This window comes from Neolamprologus brichardi, chromosome 5 (assembly GCF_056152115.1).
Source record: "Neolamprologus brichardi isolate AB-2024 chromosome 5, ASM5615211v1, whole genome shotgun sequence".
Taxonomy (NCBI): Eukaryota; Metazoa; Chordata; class Actinopteri; order Cichliformes; family Cichlidae; genus Neolamprologus; species Neolamprologus brichardi.
Genome location: NC_142108.1, coordinates 21,959,943 through 21,978,997, shown reverse-complemented (window position 1 = coordinate 21,978,997; position 19,055 = coordinate 21,959,943). Strand labels below are relative to the sequence as shown.

At 38.3% G+C, this 19,055-nt stretch overlaps 1 protein-coding gene across 3 annotated transcripts in view; it reads right to left on the bottom strand.

Annotated features, from left to right (window-relative positions):
• raly (RALY heterogeneous nuclear ribonucleoprotein) overlaps positions 1 to 10,893 on the bottom strand; it is a 115,577-nt gene extending 104,684 nt beyond the window's left edge. For all 3 annotated transcript variants that reach the window (XM_006783028.3, XM_087841334.1, XM_006783029.3), the window contains exon 1: positions 10,788 to 10,893. The gene's annotated coding sequence lies outside the window, so the exon portion shown is untranslated. The remainder of the gene's footprint in view (positions 1 to 10,787) is intronic.
• Between the last annotated feature and the right edge of the window lie 8,162 nt (positions 10,894 to 19,055).

Sequence of the window (19,055 nt, the reverse complement as noted above, 5' to 3'; positions counted from 1 at the left end):
GGTCATAATAATTAGCTGCTTATCAGTTTAACTGTATAAGGTCAAAACACAGAAAGAAATGAAGCTGAGCATTTGTGTCCTCCGCTGCAGTTCCACAGCTACTGGGAAATGAGCCTGAACCAATCAGTGTTTCTTCTGACACATGCTTTTTAACAGACTCGTTAACAACACTTCCAAGTCTTTCTTGGCTCGCCCATCTTTCTTTCTCTTGCTATTGAAATGCAACTGTGTCTGCGAGATATACTCCTAATGTCAGGTTTCCATTAAGAATTATCAGACTGCAGAAAGCTGGAAACTTGTGCAACCCAGAGTAAAGTAAAGAAGTGTTTGGATTTTTTTGTTTTGTTCATCTGTTTTTGTTCTCAGCTAAAGCATTTCTGTTATCGCCTCCATGCGTCTCGATCTCTTTATTTTACCACTATCAATTATTTCTTCCACCTCTCCTTTTTATCTTGCCTCACCCCTCTTATCTTTCAGGTCATGTTTTAGGTTGTTTGGTTAATCTTTGAATGGCTTAGTAACATTTTCATAAAAATTTGATCTCAAATGCATCTATAATTCAACACCAGCCTCACTTTGTCAGTCATTAGATGTAAATACACAGAAAGTACACAGAGAGTTCTCATACTCAGTATTAGCCTTACTCTTTCCTCCTCCTTTTCTATGCCTTTTATCAAGTTTTCATCTAGGTTTTCGTCCTACCTTCCACTACATTCTTTGTTTTTTTTTCTCTTCTTAGTATCTCTTTTGATCTCTCCTACTCTCCTTTGCTCTGCCTTTGTCTCGTCTTTCCTTCCATTTCCCACATCTTCTCTCTCTTTTTTGAATGTAATCATTTTCTTTTTTGTCCCTCCTTTTCTCTTGTCACTCTTCTTTGTTTTCCTTTCCCCATCATCTGCTTCACTGAACAGCTCTAGTTCAAGCTTGTTTTCCATTTCACTTTACAAGTTAAACTACACAGCGTTTGTCCTAGTCATTCCTCTCTACATCCAGCATCACATAAGAGTCAGAGAGTAAATGTTGTATGTGTATATCTTTCCTGATATAGAAAGAAAGCGCACTGTATTTCCATTTTTGTGCTTTTGTGGCAAGTAAATATTTAGTTTAGTGGTTATATGGTAGTTTATTAATTAAAAGCTCAATAAGGAAATAAATGTGAGTTCAGGCAAACCTAAATCAGCTGACAATGAGTGTGTGCTACTATAATTATTGTACTTTATGTTCAGTGAAGGAAAACAAAATGAGACAACTCGCATAGTCATTGCATACTATGTCCTACAGCTAAAATGTTTACAGCAGTAAATGTTATAAATGATCAAGATGTTATAATGCTAAAGTTAGATTTTGTTATTTAACAGGCTACTTGGCAACCATGCTAACATTTCAGTCTCTGTCTCATCAACCACTCAGTTGATTTAGTCTAAATGCTGTACTTAAGTCTTGTGTGCCCTATTGTAAAATAATATGTATTTTTATTCTATTTTGTGTATTATGTGTTATAGTAAATTACCTCATCTACTTACTTAGCTATAGCTTTAGTAGACACATTTGCTGGTTTAACTCTCCATTATAAAGGAAACCTGTACAATGCAGTGGCTATAGAACTATGAGGCCATTGACATTTACATCACTTTCATATAAATCTTGCTTTTCACTAAGCAGTTCTGTTGGTAGAACAATGGCCTGTTCGCAGTCAATGTGTCATTCAGCCCTTACACTCACATGCAAACTAAAAACTACCAAGACCATTCCCACTGGATGAGTAAAATTCATAGAGTCAGAACGTCAAAATTTAGGATTTGCACTTATCAGAAGTGTTCGACTTAAAGAAAACTGGTGAAATATGTGACAAATGAGACAGTACAGACATGGAGAAGAGTACACAGAGTGAGAAGAGACACTGAAAGTGGATGAAAGATAAAAGAGGAAATAAGCAGATGATGGAGAGGAGGAGAAGGAGGAGGAAGAAAGCTCTCCATCTGTTTCTGCTGAGTCACTAAGGTGGCTGAGTTCTTAAATGTCAGGACTCCTCTTGACTCCTGACCGCGCGCGCACACACACACGCACACACACACACACACACACACACACACACACATACAGTATCTGTACATAGAGCAAAGCTACAGAGCATTAATGGCATTAAAGCTGAAATTTTGGCAAAGCCAGAGAGTCGAGAGAAAAGGAAGATGATTACAAAGACGGCAAACAGAGGAGAGAAAGCAGTCTCTCAGTTGACTATTCAGTAAACAACCAGCCAGCCAAGAACATCACCAGTCAGTGTACCATACAGGCATATTCATGAGCTCCATTGTCAGAAAATCAAACACAAGAGACACAAACAAACAAAAAAGAACTTCATTATAAAACAGGAATTTGTGAACACGGTCGTTTCGGGCACGACATATTTTTCTTTCTGAGTAGCTGACAACAAACTTGCAGCGAAGCGCATCAGAGTTTTCAGAACAGCCCCCTTTCACAGGAGTATTATCATGAATGATAGCTGTGTTAGACATATGAATTAACTGGATTATGTTTCTACAAACTGTTTTTTAAACTATATCAAAAATAAGTGACCTAAAATCTAGGAAATCTAACACAATCTGAGCATGTGACATGCAAACTGTGCAAGTATAATCCCATTCTTACTGCTTCTTTACTGCTTTACCACAGTGGATGGCTGCCACTACCACTACACTACAGCAACATTATAATCTCATTTTTAACAATTAACTCAAAAAGCACAAGTGGAAATGTATACAAATATTTAGACAATCTATTTGCCAAAATAAAGCTTGACAGCTATTAATGAATCAGGTCAAAAGTCCAAAGGCTGAATATTCTAGCTCATTTAATGGACATAAAAACAGTTCTCAGTAGAATATCAAAGAATGCATCGCATTACCCAAGTTTACTTATCACAGTGAGAAAGAAAGGTTTGCGTGCCACACTACCATTATCTGCAGGCTGGCTAAGTGTGCTAGTGTGTATCCGGTCTGCATGCAGGTGTGAGTGTATCCAGGGGAGAAAAGGACAGACCTGTGTGAGTGGGTGTCTGTTTGCATGTGATGTGTCTAAGTAAGCTTCAGTGGGTCAGTGTATGTGTTTAATGTTGAATGTGTTTCAGCTCTGTGCAATCTATAAAAGAGAGTTAACATCTCCCATAGAACAAAAGGATAAATCATATCACATGCATAGTTAAAATATGTGCCAATTGATTTAATAAAGAAGCCTAATTGAAGTCAAGGTCATGCAACAGAGAAGGACATTAATATGGCTTGTTTGCATGCGGCTGGTAATGCTGTATTTCATCTCGTGCTCCCCCCGCTTTCTGCTCACTTTCTGCTCTAGTTATCCAGTAAACATTGAAGAAGTTTTCCCCGAAGCACAAGTGTAGGAAAAGCGCTTTTTTTTTAAGTGATGTTTTTGGGAAACGAGTTGAAAATCACTGGAAGTTTGTTGTTAGCAGATGGTGTCATTTCTAGGGTGTCACATGCTGCCATTCTGTCAGATAGAAAAACTGTACTCTGATATTTTGGTGATATTTATTGCACTAATGTGGCAGATCTTTAACTTTTACCCCATGCATGTGAACGCCTGTAAAACACTCCTTGATATCACCTATAAACACACCCAGGAAGCGTAATTGTTCTACATGGAGTGTTACTATTGTGAAAGAACAAAACTGAAGTTTTACTAAACATCACCACATTTTTTTTAGTTTCTAAATGTAATCACTAAGTGAAGGAGAAAGAGGGAAAAGGTGAAAACTCCAAAATGAGACCTGAACTATGGCCTCCTGGATGACAATCTTGCAACTTACTTCTCTTCCTCCCACTAAACAGATCTTAGTAGAACTACATTTTGGGTGTTTTTGGTTTAGGGAATAGTGCTAGTCATTCGCTAATTACTTGTAAAAGTGTCTGTGAGCAAGCTAATGAATCCAAATTGTCCCTAAACCATATCAAGGCGCTCGCAAAAAAACATCTACGTTTTCCTCACTTTTAGAACTCATTAACTTGACAAATTACATATTTTCAATCTAACCACACGTTCCACTTTGTCACATATTGTTTCCACTCTCCTGTGCATTATTAGATTTTTCTCTCCTTTAACTTGTTTTTTCCTTTTTCACTTTTTTTTTGTATTCATACATCGTCCACCTGCCAATTTTAGCTGCCACTTTAAACTCTGTTTTTAATATTGCACTTCTTGAAACATTTTTTCATCCAAATGGCATCTCTCATTCTGACTCCCAGCCCTTTCATGCATTAATATAAGCTGCTAAGGCTTGAGGGAAGCACTGACAGTCTTTACAATCACAGACGTTGATGGCTTCAGTCCTTGTATTCTCTCACGTGTCATCAAACAGCTGCAAGCAGCTATAATGGCTCTCGGAAAAACCAGAATCCACTGAATTACTGCAACAACAAAACAAAAAGCTTCATCATTTTTAAGAGCAAAAAGAGCTTTTGAGACCACGTTAAAAAGGTCAATTAAGAAAAATGTGTAGGTGTCAAAAAATTATTCTGTTTTGTGTACACTCCAATCAACAAAACTGGTGTACTTTGTATTCAGTCTTTAAACATATCTGCACCTTGGTGTATGTGCTGCCATCTCTACATGGAAATTACCATCATTACCAAAGAGGACAGGAAGGTAACAAGAAACAAAGGAGAGCAGGTTTTTACGTTTCACATTTATGTCATAGGATCCAGTTCTGAGAGAAACATCTGCAGTAACACCTGCACTAGAAAAAAGTAGCCTGCTCGACCAAAAAACTGAACTTACCTCACAGCTTTACTGCTACAGAGAACTAGAGACAAAATGGTGAACATTCACCCTTCTGTACGTCTCTCTTTTATAGTCATTTCAATAATTTAAAGCCACGAAGCAACAACAAATCATTTCCTGAAACAAATATGACTGATTTGACATCATAGCAATTGCTATAATATGTGAACTTTCAGTAAATCCAAATGGAAATCCAAGTGCCTTTGAGCAACCAAAAGGCAGCTCCGGGAACCGGAAAAAAAATCTAATGCAATCTAAGTGTGAAAACTGTACTTTCTCCAGTAGAGTGACACTTGACACTGGCTCCTTTTGTATCCTTCCATCCATTCTCTTCTGCTTATCCAATCCTAGGCAAAACTTTCTATCCTGTACTATTAATTCGTGCTTAAAAAATGCATGTGTAGGCTTGAGAACTGTCTTTTTCTCATTTCAGTTGTCCCCTTAAGGCAGATCATCTTCTTCCATCTTATCTTATCCCTAGCATCCTCTTCTCTTACACCAAGTCTCTGCATGTCCTCCTTCCCTATATCAATTAACCTCCTCTGCAGTCTTCTCTTTTCCTCTTGCTTGGGAACTGCACATCCAGCATCCTAGTTATGGACCAAAGGATACTGTGACATGAATGAGGACCCGCACACACAGCTACTACATGTTTTATTATTTAGGGTTTTTTCATCAATCGGGTGCAGCTTTCCAGCTGCCACCCACACACAAAACACCCCACCTCAGGTCCCACCACATCCTTTATAGGGGAGACACGATCAGCTGATGGAGCTCAGGTGTGTGTCAGCCTCCCCTGACACCACACCCTGAACCCACTCCTCCACCCCTCCTGAGCCACAAACCACACCCCGCCACAGATATTTAACAGTACTGTATGAATGTCTGTGCAAACATCTTGAGCCACCCCTCATTTCTTTATATTTTGCTTGTAAAGAGACAGAATTTCTTGTATTTCAAAAGTATTTCTTTTCACATTGAATGCTTTTTCATTCATTTTCAGTCCAGCCCTTGAAGTTCCTGCTATCCTTCTGTAACAAATCACACATGCGTTGTCTCCTCCCGCTCCAACCTCCCTGCACTCTCTTCTTCACCTGCCTCACTCAGTGTATGTTTCTTCTGATAGTTGACCCCAGCTATTTAAACTCAACCACCCTCACTACCTCTACTGCTACCCTTTCTCTCATTTCCACACAAGTATTCAGCCTTGCTGTTACTGAACTGCATTTCTCTCCTGAGCATGCCTCCAGCTCTCCAGGAACCTGCTCCCTACTCTCACTACATACAATTGCCATCATCATAGTCCACAGAGACTCCTGCCTGACCTCATCTATCAACCTGTTCAACACCACACCAAACGGCAAGGTGTTCAGAGCTGATCCCTGATCCAGTGCCGTCCCCACAGTATTCCACTATATTAACTGGCATAACATGCTAACTTTGTTATTTATCCACAGTCAATGTGAACAAAACCATGACAGCTTCAGCATTAACATACTCTATTGCCTTACACCTCTAGTGTGACAATGCTAGCTTGACCAATAGTAATGAAACAGAGGAATAAATTTAAAAAAAAAAAACCTCAAATTGTAATTAAGACTAATAGATTTTTTTCCACTGGTGCTGATAAGTTGAGCAAAAATATCAATGTAGAACATGGTTTATGTACATGTGGGCGATCGTGGCTCAAGAGTTGGGCGTTCATCTTGTAATCGGAAGGTTGCCGGTTCGAGCCCTGGCTCGGACAGTCTTGGTCGTTGTGTCCTTGGGCAAGACACTTCACCTACCGCCTACTGGTGATGGTCAGAGGGCCCGGTGGCGCGATATGGCAGCCTCGCCTCTGTCAGTCTGCCCCAGGGCAGCTGTGGCTACAACTGTAGCTTGCCTCCACCAGTGTGTGAATGTGAGAGTGATTGAATAGTGGTATTGTAAAGCGCTTTGAGGGGTCCTGAAAAGTGCTGTATAAATGCAATCCATTATTATTATTATTATTATTATTATTACTACATGTAACATTTCTAATACACAGTTTTAAATTAAACTTTTTAAAATAAACCTCGGTTACTATTGATCAGCGGTCCCCAACCTTTTTTGCGCCACGGACCGGTTTATGCCCGACAATATTTTCACGGACCGGCCTTTAAGGTGTCGCGGATAAATACAACAAAATAAAACTAGTACCGGTACCGAAAAAAAGAAAATTTATTCATAACACACGTGAAAAGACCCAGGAAAACCGAGTAAACAATAAAAACGATAACAAAATAACGCTGAAAACCGATAAAAACCCTGAAAACTATACATTTCACACCTGAGCCTCAACTCTCGCAGCCCGGTACCAAACGACTCACGGACCGGTACCGGTCCGAGGACCGGGGGTTGGGGACCGCTGCTATTGATTACCAGAAACACAAATGAAATTCATATGGCTAATTCATGATCTTTTGATATGACTTGGATCCTTGCTACAACATTTCTAAAAAAAAAAAAAGCCAAAAAAAGCTATAAATATGGAGCAATATTTAACAAAAAAATGTGACATAAAAATGATTTTTCTCTAACTTGGTATATACATGCTTAACAATACTGGATCATTCCACTGTGAAAAAAAATATATATACATAGCTAAACCCCAGAAAGGAAAAAAATCACTAATTATGCTACCATCCACAAACACTAATGAGTTTCTACATATGGAGCCAAACTGCAGTAACATCTATTTATCATCGGCTCAGAGGTACTGAATAATTAACAAAACCATTCTAATAATTCAGAATCATTATTTATTCATCAATGTTTTCATTTTTCTCTTTTTCTATCAATACAGCTGTCTGAACACATGCTGTACAAGAACACTGTGTAAAAGTGAAAGAGCATCTAATTTTCACAGTGCTGTAGCTCTCACTGTGACAGGTTTTATTATGTCACTAAGCTGTGAGTCTGCGTTCACTGAGCTAATTTCAAGAGCAATATTGTCGCTGTCAGAACCTTTCATCTCTCCTGTTTTTTTTGGGGTTTTTTTGCTTTTAACTGATCTGAAGGTTTGCATGCAACTCTGTGGGGTGAGATATTCTTTTTTAAATGCTAAAGGCTATTCACGGACTAAAAAACCTTTCAGCAAATAAGTGCAGAGGTCTGCACAGAGATGTCTGAGGAAACAGAGAGAACTGAACAGTTTAAAAAAGAAAAACAGTTCTACATTTGTACAGTGCAGTGACATGGGAACTCCACCGGCCTATCAAATACGTGCAAGCTTTTTATAACATATACCTCATATCATTATAAACTATTAAACACTGTTTAGGTATTAGAGAACCCTTAAAACCTGCAAATTTGAATTGCAATTCATTCGCTCTCTTGCGCTTCAGTCATGCACCCATCAATAAAGCATTTTTAAATACAATGCCTTTCTTAATCTGAATGCACAGTAAGGCTCAAAAATGCCTTCAAAGCCTTGCAATTAACACCTAACGTGCTTTGTTATTCAGCAGGATATGTTCCTTAGTTCCATTTTGCATATAAAAGCTTTTCACCTGAAAACACCACCTGCCAGGACTCATGCCTAAGCACTAAACACTGACAAGTGAACCAGGACTAAACAAAGATATCATTTTGTGACCACTTATTCTGCTGTTAGATATGTGTGCTGGGGTTAAGGTAGCACTATTCTACCCATATATCATACATAGTGTGACACATAAACAAAAACGAAACAGCCACTGTTGCTGGTGAGTGAGACACACCGGGGAGTTTATTTCCTCGCTTCTAGGATGAACAGAAAATGATGTCGTCTATGGCAGTGAGAGGGTACCGAGTCCTGGTTAACCTCACTCACATACTAGAATGATGTAGTATGTGATAGTTATCATAATCATCCGAGCAGGCGAAACAACATTAAGTCACAGCATTTGCCTCACTGACTTTGAAAAGTAAATGAACTTCTTTAAACTTTGAACTTTTTACAGGCCCACTAAATAATTTGAAACGTTTTATATGTGCAAGAAAGCTAACCCGCATTGGCTCTAATAATTACATCCTGACAAACCAGATGTCGAGCCTCACTCGTAGAACCAAGAATCGTGCTGAAAACTTTGTTGCTGAAGTGAAAAAGGACCCATACTTTCCCCCCGCAGGGAATTAATTCTATAAAACAGGTGAGCAGTAGCTCTCTACCAAGAAATTAGTCTCTCTCCTCCAGACAATACAGAGTTTTGTGTTTGTGTCAAACTGCAAACTGATTGATTTCTCTGCAAAGAGGCAAACCTCAGAAATGTATAAAAAGAGAGAATTTGGTCTGGTTTCAACAATATTCTCAGCATAGTCCATCAGTCATCACTACAAGCACAGTTCTCATACCTGTGCATTGATATAAGCATATTTTCTATGCTAAGCGCTTTGCCTAACATCCACGCACACATTTTGAAGGATGCATCAGGAGCCACTTTGGATTCAGTAACTTTCCCCAGGATACTTTGACATACAAACTAAAGGACCCGCTCTACCTCCTGAGCCACAACCACTCTTAATCAAACAGTTCTTGAAAGCACCTGCAAGACTTAAATACACAAAAGTATTAATCAGTGGAGCTTTTGGAGTATCAGATAGGTGAGAGTAAATGTTAAATATTGTGGCTGCCAAATTATTAAATTGTTTTTGAGAATCTGTCAGTAATTGAAACGTAATGATTATAATTCCAAATATATCTAATTTCTCATCAAGAACAGACAGACTGAGCAACACAAACTAACCCAGAATCATAAATTTATTACAAGTGCTCTCTGGCAATATGACGAAACGCATCTTAATCACTTACGAAGCACTTGATACAAAGTTTTCTGTGTATGCTGAGGAGATGGATGTCTCACCAAACTGTTTATATAAATTTACACCTTCGCTTACTTCTTATATTAGCAAATATTTAGGTTTTTCTTTGTTTTAAACTCTCACTCACTTCATTTTGGCTCAGAAAGAGAAGTTTGATTTTAAAATCCAGTACACAACGGCAGGTTGGTGTATTCAGGTTAGACAGCTTCCAAAAGTCTACATTGGTTGTTGTAAGTTTGAAATATATTACCAATATTAAACTAAACTAGATACAAGATTTGCTATCAAATTAATAGATCTGAGAATGAAGTGTGCATGTCAAAACAGCTTTTAAAGGAGCCAAGTACAGAGTGACGGTTTACAAGAGCAAAACAGCTCTCAGCATGCACTGAAGCTCATATCTGCAAAAACAGGAGCAAACAGCCAGTCTGCTGATATTACACACCAGAAACGCTGAACAGGACATGACAGAGTAACAAACCCAGCCTGTCAGCTCCAGGTCTGCTTCACGAAGACCGACAGTAAAACAGACTTTAGTGTCTGTTTGTGTCTCTGTCTGTGTGCAGCTGCAAACACGTATTCAGAGAACTGAGATCACTCTTCGGGCAAAAGCAGTCCCGTCAGAGACACGAGCAGTTCGGTGGAATTTGATCGGTCCATGTAACACCTGCCCATCATCAGCAGCACCAGCATCCCCACATCTGCCATGCTGCACCCGCAGCATTCAAATATAAGATACATAAAAATCCATTTTGGACTTTACAAGAATTTAAAAAAAAATGTTGTGTGATTACGATGGGGCAAACTGAAGAGCCAAACTCATGAAAATCCAAATAAATTCTGTAAGAGATTAAAAAAACAGCACATTTCTTTTTCTTCTTTTTTTTAAAAAGAAAGAAAGTGAACAAAACGTAACAAAAAAAGAAACTGAAAATAAAGACAAGAAAGGGCAGAAGACTGGTTTTCCCTCCAACAACAACACAAAGCAGAGAGTAAAGAGCTCCGGCAAAGACTTGCAGGATAACAGAGAAATCCAACAGCTAAAAAAACAAGGGGATGAGGGGGACAAAAAAGAAGACAAAAAAAAGAAAAATAAGGGATATCAAACCTGAAAGAAAGAAAGAAAGAAAGAAAGAAAAAATGAAGACAAGAGGAGGGGAAGAACTGACCTTCCAACGTAGGAGGTAAAAACGCTGAAAGAGGCTGACGGTGAGAAGGTGAGAAGAGCTGACAGCGTTCGGGGACGACGTCCGGAGTGCGCTCGGTAAACGGGCTGAAGCTCTGAGTGGCAGAGCAGCCGCTGGAGCTGCGACAAACAGCAGCAGCGTGTCGACTGGAGCAAACCACTGAGCACAGGCAGGGAGGGGGAGCTGCTGCTGCTGCTGGGAGCTCTGTGGGTAATTTGGCACTTGGATTAAAAAGCGCACGACAAACTCACTTGCAAGGAAAAACGAAAGAAAATTTACCGCATGTGTCTAATTTTCCATAGCTGCTGGTAGCTAATTGCCCAGATTTTCCTGCAATCATAAAGCAGTTCATTCATTGTTCATTCACAGAACACAGGCTTAAAATGTGGACCCATTGTTAAAAAAATACAACATCATACGTTTACATAGGAAAAAATATCATGTAATTGTTGATCTATTACTTAAATACTTAAATAGATGAAATAATGAATGGCCATGGGGGAGGTCTTCATCTGCATAAAGATGTAGAGTTTATGAACACAGTCAAAAATCAAAAATTTATGGTCCAGATTGGAGTCTGTGAGGACTGACTCTAGCCTCTGCACCTTATACTGGACACCCTGGTTTAGTGCATTGGCGAATTTAGACCTTTTTTAATGGGTGCTCAAGCATCCCTAAATTTCATTATAGAGCCTCTCAAAAACACTATAGTAACAATAAAAACGTACTTTACTAGTATTTTCTGACATCATCTTCTAATGGTCTATTTTGTCAGCTTAAGTTACAACGAAAACAAGGTAAAATGTTCTTTGTTCTTGATGTCATGATGTTACATAGCTCTCACACGCTGTGGCTTCTTAGTAATAAACAAGACAAGGTTATTGCTGTTAAAAGAAAATGAAGAGATTATTCAAAGTACACTTTACCTGAAACATCAACAAGCAGAAGTGCAAGTGGTTCTGGGGGGTCACAGCAATGACCCTGCATTTGGTTACAGAAAGAGATGATTATGTATATTTGTTCTCTAAATAGCGTCAAAACATTTGGTAATACAGTAGAGATTTTTAGATAACTTTAGCTTATAAGCTATAAATCTGCTACCATAAGTTGCCAGCCAGTGAGCTGGTGTGTTTTATTTTATTAGTTCAATAAAGTTTTCTAGTTTGGCCAAATTGGGCTTCATTGTTTGTTTACTGATTGCAGAGCCTCAGAGTGCAAGTCAGAAAGATGTTATGTGTCAATGGCCAGCAGCCAATTCCTAGCGAATTTAGTTATGTAAACATGCTTCTTTATTGGATGACAGCATGAAGATTGAGAAAAGAGGATAGAGAGGGTGAACGGAGAGAGGGGGCTAGATGAAGACAGTGGACTAGTCAGAGTCATCAAAAGTTATAAAGCTGAGGTATCCTCTGTTTCACCCACATTCATTGATGATCACTGATTTGGATTCATATCACTCTGAACATGGCTTGAACAGGATGGCTGCCAATAGATTTGAGTGAGACACTGCTAATCTATCCTCCACAGAGCTGGGTACCTGGGATCGTGTCTTTATTGTGTAATATAAAAGAAGGGTTTGTATAAATTCAAAAACTTTAATGTAAAAGCATGTAAAGTAAAATAGACTGCAGTTATGTGTTTGAGAGACTGAAACAATGCTGTTAATCTAATTTGCTACAAATTGTTCATTAATTTACTACATTTAATCAACACAACTGACCTCCTGGGCTCAGATATGATAACCCTAAAACTGGTGTATTATATTAGAACTAATCGCGAACGATCGTGGCTCAAGAGTTGGCAGTTCGTCTTGTAATCGGAAGGTTGCCGGTTCGAGCCCCGGCTCCGACAGTCTTGGTCGTTGTGTCCTTGGGCAAGACACTTCACCCGTTGCCTACTGGTGGTGATCAGAGGGCCCGGTGGCGCCAGTGTCCGGCAGCCTCGCCTTTGTCAGTGCGCCCCAGGGCGGCTGTGGCTACAATGTAGCTTACCATCACCTGTGTGTGAATGGGTGGACGAATGTGTATAGTGTAAAGTGCTTTGGGGTCCTTAGGACCAAGTAAAGTGCTATACAAATACATTTACCATAACTATGATTATTCATTCAGAATCATTTCGTCAACATTAGAAAAGATCATCCAACCAATTAGATTCCTTTTAAAGGTAACAGTAATATGTGCCCGGTTAATTTTAGATATGTAACAGTAAAAATGATTCAGTTTGTTTGCAAATACCTTATTCTATTAATATTAATTACAAAGCACTGTATGCATGACATTGTGACTGGGTGCTTAGCCCACCTGAAGCTTTGATCCTAGAATCACCTCTAATTTGGTGTTTCAACACAGGGATAGTTTGTTAGATGCACCCTACGCTGGACATCACCATAAACTCTGTTGACCTGTTCTTCCATTCAAACAGAGCAGCTGTCTGATAAGCTATCAAATCTAGAACTCTTTGAAGTGATGCAATGCTGAAGGGGAGATTTTGCAATTCTCATTTAACAAGAAAGTCTATAGTGTGCTGGAAAAGGGATATGAGCAGAATTGGCTTTGCAGCACAAGGAAAGATTGATGTGGTTAATTACACAGTGTACAGTAGTAAGCAAAGATTAGGGTTTTGATAGTCCACAGATGATAAAAGATCAAACTATTTTAAAAAGTGGTTACGTTGTTCTGTCCCAGTTTGCTATGAAACAAGGTTACAGCAAAAATGATTTCTATAATTGGGAAAGGTAAACATTTCTAAAGAATATGGAGGGGTTAGCACTATCACCTCCCAGTGTGGAGTTTGCATGTTCTCTCCATGTGCTTCCTTCTTTCCACAGTCCAAAGACATACTTAATTAATTAAGTAAATAATTAACTATTCTAAATTAGTCATAAGTATGAGTGTGAGGATTGTCTCTCATTCTGTTTTGGCCCTCGAATAGATTGGCAACCCGTCTCCTAACTCTCACCCCATCAAAGCACAGCTCATGTACAGTAAGTGTCTCCCAGTTTGTATTGCTACTCTTGTTTACTCTGTACTGCTGCTGCAAAGGTGCCAGGGAGACTTTATGAACGCGAAGCATTAAGCTGTTTGTTTTGTTGACATCAGTGAAGTTGCAAAGTCTTAAAAGCCAAAGGGCAATCCTGAACACACATATACACACGAGCACGGTTATCTGTGAAAACATTTCAGCTGAGACAAGGAGAAGAGGCATGCGAAGACAGGAAGAGCAAGGTTGTTTATTGTATTGTGCTGTTTGTTTCTGGGGGTTTTTTTGTTTGTTTTCTTTCATTCAAGGGCAAAAAGAGGAGCCGTTAAAATGAGAGTGAGTGGGGAAGAAAGAAGAAGCAGATCAGCAGACGGAGATGGTGAATGATACCGACAGCCAGAGAGGATGAAAAACAGATGCAGAGAAGGAGCACATCCCCTGCTCTTTGAGCAGCCACGTTCATGAAGAAAATACAAGCAGACAGTTGTAACTGGACTGAGTAAGTCAAAATATGAGCCAATGTTGGTGTTACAAAATATACTGCTTTGTCTGACCTGTTCACCTTGATGGAAAGACATAGACTTTATGCATTTATATAAAGAAGAGTCTACTAGTCTTTAAGTAGTGAACCAGTAAATTTCTACAAAATCCTTCTACAAAACTTAATTCACTCTGGAATCCCCTTTGTGTTAATCTATCTGATGTTTTATAGCTAGATTTACTCTCCTTAATGAAATTTGTCGAGAAAGCCAACGAAATGAACGCTAATATTTGACACATAAACATTATACAAAACATGGGTATAACTTTCCAGTATGAGTAGTGAAGACAATGTTATTTTTCTTCTATGATAAGATTTGAAGCTCTTTGAACTACATCAATACCAAAAAATACATTTGTTTAAGTGGAATCAACCCAGTCAGCAGGCTTAGTCCCAAAGGTAAATGAAAGCTTGGACTCTGGTAAACTTTATTACATGAATGTGCTACTGACCAACTGCAAGCTTGATTTGACAGTGTTGACCTTTGAGAGAACAAAGAGTGTTTAACGGTTGAGACCATCATATTAGCAGTGTTGAAACCTTTTGACTGTATCCTACACTGCAAAATGAGAAAAGAAATACCAGGAGAGTTTGTTTACATCTCTATTTCAGTTTCAGTTTTATTTCAATTTTATTTGTCATATGTAATTTAACAGAGGTTGGGTTAATTGGTAATTCTAAATTGCCCATAGGTATGAATGGTTGTTTGTCTCTCTGTGTTAGCCCTGCAACATACTGGCGACCAGTCCAGGGTATCTACCTGTCCTACCCCACCTCTCACCCTGTGATAGCTGGGATAGGTTCCAGCACCACTGGGACCCTGATAAAGATAAGCAGATGAATGGATGTAATTTAACAAAGGCTCAACATTACAATGAAATGTGTTTACCTTAAAAGGCAAAATCAACAAGCTCCTGGCACCACTTATTTTAGCAGACAGTGTGTTTTTTTAGAAACTATACCTGCAAATATAATGCAGAAACCTCAGAATCACAAGTATCTCTTAAGTTTTTAAAAACTGTAATAACTCAACAACAGCAGGCTTAAAAAGACAAAAATGAAATATGCATTACTAAAATATGAGATTAAAAGTTACTTTTATGGTATAAGTCAAAGGGGTTTCACACTGAATGTTTTAATTAAAGTCTCTCAGAATATATTGTCTCATATTCCTTCACTCGGTGCTGCACTCAACAAAGACAGTGAGCTGAGGAGATTCTTCAAGTTATGTGATTTTCTTCAGTGAGAAGTCCAATTTCAAAGCACAAAAGAAACAAAGTTCTCTGAATCCAAATGCTGGTCCCCTTTTTTGTCAGACGAAAAAAGACTGGAGGAGTTAGAAAAAGAGTTTCTTAATACAGCTGTTTGGTTTGAAAAACAATATGAAGGCTCTGGAAGGTCTGATTAATTGCTAACCCAAATAAACAAGAAACCCAAGTGTAGCAACAAATTTGTGACATTTTAAATCAAGGACAAATAAAACCTAAATATTTTTTTTTATTTATAACAAAATAAAAACATTACACAACAGTCTTTGACCAAATGTACCCATGTAATTGCTTTTAATGATCTGTCATTCTTAGCCATCCATCAAAATACATTAGGCCTAATATATATATATATATATATATATATATATATATATATATATATATATATATCCTGTTGCGATTAAAACAGAACAAGTTTAATCAAAGAACACATAATTAAAAATAATCCAGTTGCTCAACATTTGGTCACATTTTTATGAAAGGAAATCTGACTGGACAAGACATTAAGCTCCAATAAGGTCCCCTAAGCTCTGGTGAAAATATTTTGACCTGCTTTCTGCTATCAATATAAAAATGCCTGCCTTGCTCGACAAGTTTATCTTTGGCCCTCCAGATGGTCCAGAAACATAAGAAAATACATATGAATTAAAGTTTTATAGAAACATAGACCTTCTTATGGGCAGACGTCCCTCTATGTCCTCCAAGTGACATTTTACTGTACAAAACAGATGGGACAGGTGTGTGCTGTAGTCCAGGGAGACCTTTAACAGTGTTAACAGCTGTGGGTGTCAGTGAAGTGTGTGATTTCTGCAGATGTACAGTAAAAGAAATTTTAGAAAGTAACATTTTCATCTTTGGTTTAAGACTGTAGTAATTTATACAATAACACTGACAGACTAGAGCAGCGGTCGCCAACCCCCGGGCCTCGGACCGGTACCAGTCCGTGAGTCATTTGGTACCGTCCGCGAGAGTTGAGGCTCGGGTGTGAAATTTATGGTTCTCAGGGTTTTTATCGTTAATTCAGTTTCCCTGGGTCTTTTCCCGTGTTGTAGTTGTGTGTCTTATTTCGAAAGTAATTTTTACGCATTACCATAGTGACCAGAGAGCATTAAGGGGCAGAGAGGAGGCTGTTACTCTCAATGTTGTTGGCGCAATTCAGGAGGACGCTGCTAATACAGTTACACAATTAAACGGTGAATTTGCGTTCATTATTATATTTACAAAATACCACAGTTGTTGTCTTGGTCGAATCATTTTATTTTGTTGTATTTATCCGCGACACGTTAAAGGCCAGTCCATGGAAATATGACATTAAACCGGCTGGGACCGCTGGACTAGAGTACTATAGCTAAAGAAGATACATCCATATAGGCAAAAATGTCCTTTGCCAATTTCACCAACATTTTTTTTTGTAAGGTGCCAACTGCTGTCAGATATGCCTGGAATTCCAAACATTCGTGCAAAATGATCTTTGGCTTTAGATGCTGGGAGATCCTCTTTAAAAAACAAAAAACAAAAACATTACTATGTCCAAGTTTGCCAACCAGCAATCTCCTGTTTGGCAAAGTTGGTCCCCAGCCACAGTCCTCGTTGGAAGTCATTTTGTTTTACTTAAAGGTTTTGGGTGCCCTAAACATCACATTGAATAATGACTCCCAGCCACTCTCAGTCAGTTTAAACATAATCATGAGGCATCCTTTACCAGTGTCCATATATTATTATGTTTGGAGCTTGAGACCCATATCACTCTCACCGCAACCATTTCCCAGACATAAACGGCCATTTATAAAGAATGTGTCTGCAGTAAAAAGTGTGGACCGCACACATAATTCAGATGATGCATACACTCATTTTCTAGAGTCGAGCCTGATATGGATGGAAATATAAGACCAAATGGAAAAGGAGCAGGAAAAATAGGGATAGGTGGGACTAAATGTAAAAAAACAATTTTGCAGGGTTTGCATTTGCCTTTCTTATGATTGTTTTGTTCTCCCTTTTTGTAAGCTATGATAGTGTGTACACACAGTGCTATGCATCTGGCTCCTGGTGGGTCTTGGCACAGGCATGAAAGGACAGCTTGTTTGCACTCGCGAAATGTCACTGCTTTGACAGAATGGCATTATTTGACACTCTGGTAATAAGAACTGTCTCATTTGATGGTACATTGACAGCATTATAAAAACCAACACAGCTAATTAAAAAAAGGAAAACTCAATATACAACTAAATACACAAGTGTGAGAAATGCAGAAATGCAGGGCGAGCCCAGAAATCACAACCAATCTTTTAAAATTAGGTGCAACACATTTCACAATTTCATTCTTTATTGCATACATTTTAATGTCTTGAATTTTCTTCTTTTTGATACTGATGCTTATTTGTCTTTATTATTTTAATGAAGAAATTTTATGTAAAGCAACTGCAGAAATATATAATTTCAGCTGGACAAATCGGCCATATGAAGCCAAATTTTAAACAGCTTTATTTAGTTGCCATATATAGTTTACCTAGATTTAACACCACACAGAAGATCTTGCCATCAAAACAAAACAGATAAAAAAAAAGACAATAATTACATTCTCTCCTCAGTTAGCCCCAATTAGAGGATGTTACACAGAAACTTTGAAGATTAGACAGGAAATACTACATCTTTGTTTTCCCCCCTAAAAGCTTCCTAACAAGTTAGTGTTCCCAAAAATGTGTCTGGGATGGCAACTTTGGTGCCTAATGAGCTGAGGAAGTTGTGCGTAAGCAAGTGGGCTTTGCCTGGTGTGAATAAAGCTTAACTTCACTTTAATAATGTCTCCTGGTTTGATTTGTGATGTGTGAGAGACACACACCAAAGAGTATCTTGTTAAGGCATAAAAAACATCCTGAAAATAAATTGATGGGAACACATATACAGGCCAGAGAAGTGGGCTTGTGAGCAGATTATTAAACCCAAGCGTAGGCTGAGTATACAGAACAGTATATTCAGTGCTAATTTTTTAACCCTTTATACCTGATACATAAAGAAAGTTAAACATCAAAGTCAATAAAAAAAAACTCCGTTAAGTCAGTCATTACACAACATCTACCTAATCTCCACTTAGAGTAAATGGCTAAGAGAGGACCTGAGCTGTAATACCATTTTAGTTCTTGTTAATAAATAAATAAATAGAAAAGCTTGAATAATCTTAAATAATAATTAATCCAGGATTTTAAATATTTCCTTCAGAGGTTTTAAGATTGAATTCATGTTCTTATGAGAGTGAAGAACAGCAACTTTGATCATTTATTGTCTGAATGTAAAAAAAAATCCTATACTATTACATTGTACAGTGTGGTACATTTTTAAATGTCCGAGACAGCCAGTGCATGATGTGATTAGACCATACACTCGATAGATAGATAGATAGATAAATAGATAGATAGATAGATAGATAGACAGACAGAAACTTGAAACAAGCTTTCAAGCCCA